The sequence below is a fragment of the Clupea harengus genome, chromosome 9 (genome assembly GCF_900700415.2).
Source record: "Clupea harengus chromosome 9, Ch_v2.0.2, whole genome shotgun sequence".
Taxonomy (NCBI): domain Eukaryota; kingdom Metazoa; phylum Chordata; class Actinopteri; order Clupeiformes; family Clupeidae; genus Clupea; species Clupea harengus.
In genome coordinates, this window is record NC_045160.1 from 29,719,549 (window position 1) to 29,726,067 (window position 6,519).

A 6,519-nucleotide genomic window follows, 5' to 3' on the forward strand; every position below is an offset into this window, starting at 1 on the left:
ATTTCATTTCATTTCTTTCATGATGATTATCTTGGATAATTTTCTCTTGGCTATGTTGCGCTCTAGCTGAAATTGAAACGGATGAACAAAATACATTATTGTGTTTAAGTAAACACACTAGTGCTTCACCCATCTCTGGGGTCCCTCACACAGGGGTCAACCCAACACGGGGGTCCCTCATATAGTTCTAGTGGACACAGTCTAGGCACACGTCCAATGACCTCATGGCAATTAAGGAAACATGATGTAGGATGACTGTGTGAGGAACTGTGTCAAACCAACACTATTGTCTTAGGCTGTTTTCACATTTGGTCCATTTTGCTGGTATGAACTGGAGTGTGATTATTCCCCCCTCCCCCTGCCTCTGCTTGTCTCTATTCACATTAAATGATTTGGTTATGAACCAGAGTCTATCTATGTCATCCACACATAAGGGACACGCAGCTTTTATTGTATTAAGATACTAAGTTATCTTTGGCACACACCGTCCTCCATTAAGACTGACCTGTCAGAAGTAGACACACCCCCTTTAGACGCTCTGGCCTTCTCTTCTTCCCCATCTGAATCAGAGTGCTCTGGATACTCCATCCTCACATCTGAAAACACACACACACACACACACACACACACACACACACACACACACACACACACACACACACACACACACACACCATCAACAACATGTTGGGGTACCATTGGTGATCGTCTAGTGAAGCCTTATTCCCTGACACATTGCATGACATTGAGACATTGAGAGCGAGGAGAACTTTCAGAGAGAGTGAGCAGATGAAAAGTACAGGAGGCGCTAAGAACAGGGTAGGAAATGTACATATTTTTTGGGGGGCAATCTTTGCCCCCACTTACTGAAATCCAGGGGCATTTCACAAAAAATTGGGGGCACTTTTAGAAACTTGTGAAATAACATTTAACCTTTGTTCAAAATAATAAACACACTTATTTAGGCTTACAGTATATGAGCAATTGTCATCAAATGGCAAAAATAAGACTATTAGGCAGTAGTCTAGAAATTCAAAGTGTTTTCTTAGATTTTTGGAACAAAAACCAAACAGAAAACATAACTCAGACAATCATATTCAATTTTATTCGTATTTCTTTGTGGTTATTTATTGTTATCATTAATTTTTTTAAATAACTATTAACAATAGTTTTTTCTTTCTTGTTTTGTAATAATAACTTATCATATGTATTATATATATAAATCTTTATTTCAGACGCCAAGTTCCATATAAAATAACAGACATACAACTATAAAAAAAGAGAGAAAAACAAGAAGATACAACATACATAATACAGTTCATTAAAAAGTATGAAGACTTTTGTGCCAATGTCGTCTTAATGTCGAAGTAAATCGATAGCAGCTCTTTAGAGGGTTGACCAGAGCCTCTACTATACAGTTCTCAGATTTGTCCAGTCGACACATGAAACCATACATCAATTGTCTTAAGAGCGCCTCACAGGTTGGTACGTGCTTAGACACAAACAACTGACTAGCACTATGCCACCTAGGCACATGAAGCAGCAATCTAAAAGCATCATTGTAAGCTACTTTCAGTCTCTGTATACTCCTTTTCCTGTAATTAGACCACAAATGAGCAGTGTACAATGGTGTTATGTAGGTTCTAAACAGGGAACATTTAACTGAATCTGAGCACATAGAAAACTTCCTTAATAACATATTGGCCTGAGAATATATTTTACAGCGCTGTCGATATATATCGTTGTCATCTGTCCAATCATCAGAAATGACATGGCCCAGATATTTTATTTCCTCACAAACACCAAGGGGACTGCCAGATAAATAAAAGGTAGGGAAGGTTAATTTCCTGTCCTGATTACTTCTGACTATCATTATGTGGCTTTTCTTTGCATTATATTTTATATCATGATCTATGCCATATTGAGAGCACACCCTCAGCATCTGTTGCAGCCCAGCACTATATGGGCTGAGTAACACCAAATCATCTGCGTACATCAGTCATGTTCCCGTGCTAATCACAGCATTGAAACAGCCCTCAATACGTTTTTTAAATGCCATACGCCTTAATAGTGTTACAGGCAAAACATCAGTCCATGAGTTATTGGACCTCAGTGCAGCCTTTGACACGGTTGATCATAATACTTTTGTACTGGCCTGGCTAAAATGTAGCTTTAGCTATCCAGCAAGCTAAACACATAGGCTATAAGGCATACTCCACGAATTAACTTTAGAGGAGAGGGGAGTGGTGTTGCCTTCGGTTCATCCCTTTGAATTTATTCCTAATTATTTGTAAAACTTTACACTTTTTTACACTCAAAGAAAAGTGTCGGACAGCGTGACGTCGGTACTACAAGACAGTTTTGAGGAATAGGGAAGTCTGACGAGCCTGTTTACCTTATGAGTGATATGGTTTATTGTACATTCCACAAATGAAGATACGAAATGGCAAACAGTCACTTCGGTTTCCATTATATTCCTTTTCTCAACTTATTCTGTTGTAGGTCGTAGTTGCCTAGTATCCAAACATATTCGCATGATATCTCAACTTGAACTTTCCACTCGCTTGTGAACTCTTTAACCGCAAGGCAACATGTTATGGGCGGGTCGAAGGGCAATACTGCGGAACTAACGGCTTGATGGTAGAAACGGAAATGGCCTTTGTTCTCGCGCTTGATAACATTAGCTCATTAACATTAGTGGAATCACGGCTAATTAGATACGTCCAAGTCCTTTCACTCAGTTAGGGACCTTCCTAAGCAAAAACGACTATCTAGGAAGGAGGCTAAAGACCAGAGACGGTTCAGGAACTGAACTGTACTTCAGCGTATACAACACTCACTACTTTTCCAATTAAATATGAATTTCGTCCAACCGATATATTTCACCCACCTCCTTTGTGTCCGTCCTCTGATTTCCACAGAATCCCCTCAGCCTCTCATCAACGTGTGTCTTTGAAATGAAGGCGCTGGTTACACCGGATATCCCGACTGGTCACAGACTATGAGAAGAGCCAACAAAACAAGTTTCCTCATTCCTAACCAAGCAGAGAAACATTCAGATATGATACAAACCTTCAATAAATTACCCTGTCAGAAAACGAGTTGATAAGTGAAGCGGAGATGTAGGCTATGGCGAACCAGTCATGTATACAAACTGCTTCTATTTCCAATCAGCTGTCAAAGACATGAACAACATCACACCGTATCAGTCCACTTTGGTGAGAGTGGAGCTGCTGAACAACTTTAATTTTCGTTCCATTGCGAAGTACTACAGTGAGAGGTTCTTGTAAGCTAGTTCGCCCCTCCTGGCAAAAAAAAAACGTCCACCGACTTACCTACGCTTTCATTCTAAAGCCAGTCCGTCTTCTGAAGAAACTGTTACGGAGCTTTTTTTTTTTTTTTAAACGACTACAAATATTGTTTGTCCGATTGGTTTCTGGTGGCGACCAGTCCCATGAGAACATAGGAAGGTGTGATGTGTCTAAAGTGATGTTAAACTACTGTAAAGCATACACATAGGGAGAACATGTTCACAGGGAGTGGGGTGTATACAGATATTATACAGATATTACAGTGTGCATTGATTGTGTCAGTGTTGATGTCCACAAGGAAAGTAGTGCAAAGAGTGCAGAGAGATAGTGTTCATGTGCTTGTGTGGATAGTGCAAAGGTAGAGTACTTGTGCTTGTGTGTGTGAGGATAGTGCAAAGTGATATAAATAGTAAAGACTGTGCAATGGGCTAGTATAGCCAGTAAAAGAGTAAAAAGATAAAAAGATGGACAGTGGGATGGAAAAATTAAGAGCTGAGAAGAGGAGGGCAGACTGAGGAAGACTCATGCAGAGAAGTCCATCTCCCTCCCCCTCCCCTTCTGCGTGGCGTTAAATTATTATTGGCTGTATATTCTACTCAGAGTATTATTGGCTGTATATTCTACTCAGAGTATTATGGGCTGTATATTCCACTGAGAGTATTATGGGCTGTATATTCCACTGAGAGTATTAGAATAATAAACAGCTCCTCTGATTGGCTGATAATCTGCAGAGTGACATTTCAGGGATGGTTTAGCTAACTAGCTGCCTTGGGGGCATACCGGCCAAACATCAGCTTACTAGCAACCAAACATCAGCTTACTAGCAACCAAACGTCAGCTTACTAGCAACCAAACGTCAGCTTACTAGCAACCAAACATCAGCTTACTAGCAACCAAACGTCAGCTTACTAGCAACCAAACATCAGCTTACTAGCAACCAAACATCAGCTTACTAGCAACCTAACTCAGAACCAGCCTCTCTCATTCTAAGGGGCATAAATGTGGTGAAAATAGACGTGTTAAAAGGAAACTAAGGCTGTTTTTTTGTACATTTAACTCACAGTCTGCATAAAATCATCTCAGGGAGTAATAACATACTGCAGAAGAAGACCTCTTGTGTGAAGTGTGTGTGTGTGAAGTGTGAACAGTCTAAAATACAGTGCAGCACGGTTGAAGGGAACACACCTTAACAGTGCAGATTCTGATATGAAGGGAGAGACAGAGAGAAGGAGGGATGGAGAGAGAGAGAGAAGGATGGATGAATAAAAGAGAGAGAGAGGAGGGATGGAGAGAGAGAGAGAAGGAGGGATGAAGAGAGAGAGAGACAGAGAGAAGGAGGGATGGAGAAAGAGAGACAGAGAGAAGGAGGGATGGAGAGAGAGACAGAGAGAAGGAGGGATGGAGAGAGAGAGAGAAGGAGGGATGAAGAGAGAGAGAGACAGAGAGAAGGAGGGATGGAGAAAGAGAGACAGAGAGAGAAGGACAGAGATGGAGACACAGGAAGAGAGAGAGAGAAGGAGGGATGAAGAGAGAGAGAGAAGGAGGGATGAGAGAGCGAGAAAGACGGAGAGAGAGAGAGAGAGGAAGAGAGAGAGAGAGGTAGCTAGCTGTATTGGTATTTTTGTAACCCATTTGGTGGCCCTTTGCGTAACCTGAGTGGCAAAATTGTAACATTTGAAATAACAAAATGTAGGCATACAGTGATACATGATATGAATCACTAAATAACCTATTAATATTATCTTGGAAAAAATACCAAATGTCTAAATTCATAGTGAAAAGGTCATAATAAAGTTCCACTATATATTTAATGAAGTGTGCAGGTGATTTAACATCACTTTAGACACATCACACCTTCCTATGTTTTTACCTTCTGTATACACTTGAAAGAACCTTGCTGTCCATCTTTGGTCCAAGATTAAGTTTGCAGGTAGTCAGGAACATCGGGAAAGTGTTCAGCGTTAGAAAGAGTTTATTCCATCGCGTCACAACAACAAACTCGAATATCACGGTATCCGAGGGAATTCTTTCAAAGTCAGTGCAGAGAGTCACGTCTCTTATAATGTACAATTAACATGTAAACAATGACATGAGATATGAGAGGGGAAGGGTGTGTCTGGGGGTCAATATAGGAGGTATCAGTTTGAGGGGATATGACTGCTAATTAACCTGGTTAGAATTCTGACCCTAATTTAATCACATTGAATAAATGCTAAGTGTGCCTGTCTCCGGCACATCCCACACATGTCTCAATCAGCGATCAACCTCACGTTCCTAGCTGGCTTCGTACAAAAGGCCAGGAAGCAAGCTTGATGGCTCTACCTAATTGCTCTGGCTCCAAGACACCTAGGAATCAGGGGACAGGTTGGTGTATACTAAATAATGTGATGAAGCTTCAGTATATTGAATACAATGAAATCTAACACACTGTATTGTATTGATGGTCCATTCCATGATGGGCTGATACATAATGACCCCTGGTAGAGAATCAACTAAAACACCATGAACTATATATTTAGTGAAAGTTTATGAAGTGTACAAGTTATTTAACATTATTTAGACACATCACATCTTTTAGAAAATGTCAAAGAAGGAGAAATCTATGAATGTATTGCAACCCAGTAGTAATATTTTCTTTTAAATTGGCTATTACTAAATGCAATCAGTCTTGGTTATAAAGTGTGAATATTGTCAAAACCCTTTATATCACCTCATAAGTAGCCATATAGCCTAATCAGGTCAATAGTTTTGACACATCATACATAGTTCCTCTAAACATAACCCTGGGCTGCGTTATGGAAATGCCACTTAAATACACAACTATCATGTTTGTCTTATTTATACTAAACTCATTTCTCAAGTATAAGCACTTAAATACACAAATATCATGTTTGTCTTATTTATACTAAAGACATTTCTCAGGAATTGCTATATAAACTGAAACATGGTATTATGATCTAACAAAATAGTTTCATATTTTTCTCTTTAACGTTATAATGGCAAAAATACAACAACTTATACAACAAATATTCCACATTATGGTATTACAGTAAAATAGGGTAAGGTACATGAGAACATGTCTGCAACAGGAACATGCGTGTTAATAAACGTAATGTGCTTTCTTATAGGGACATAGAATGTCTTTCCGTTGAAATAAAAAAGATAAACCTTTAGTAATGGTGGATACTGTAACACTGCCATAAAATGT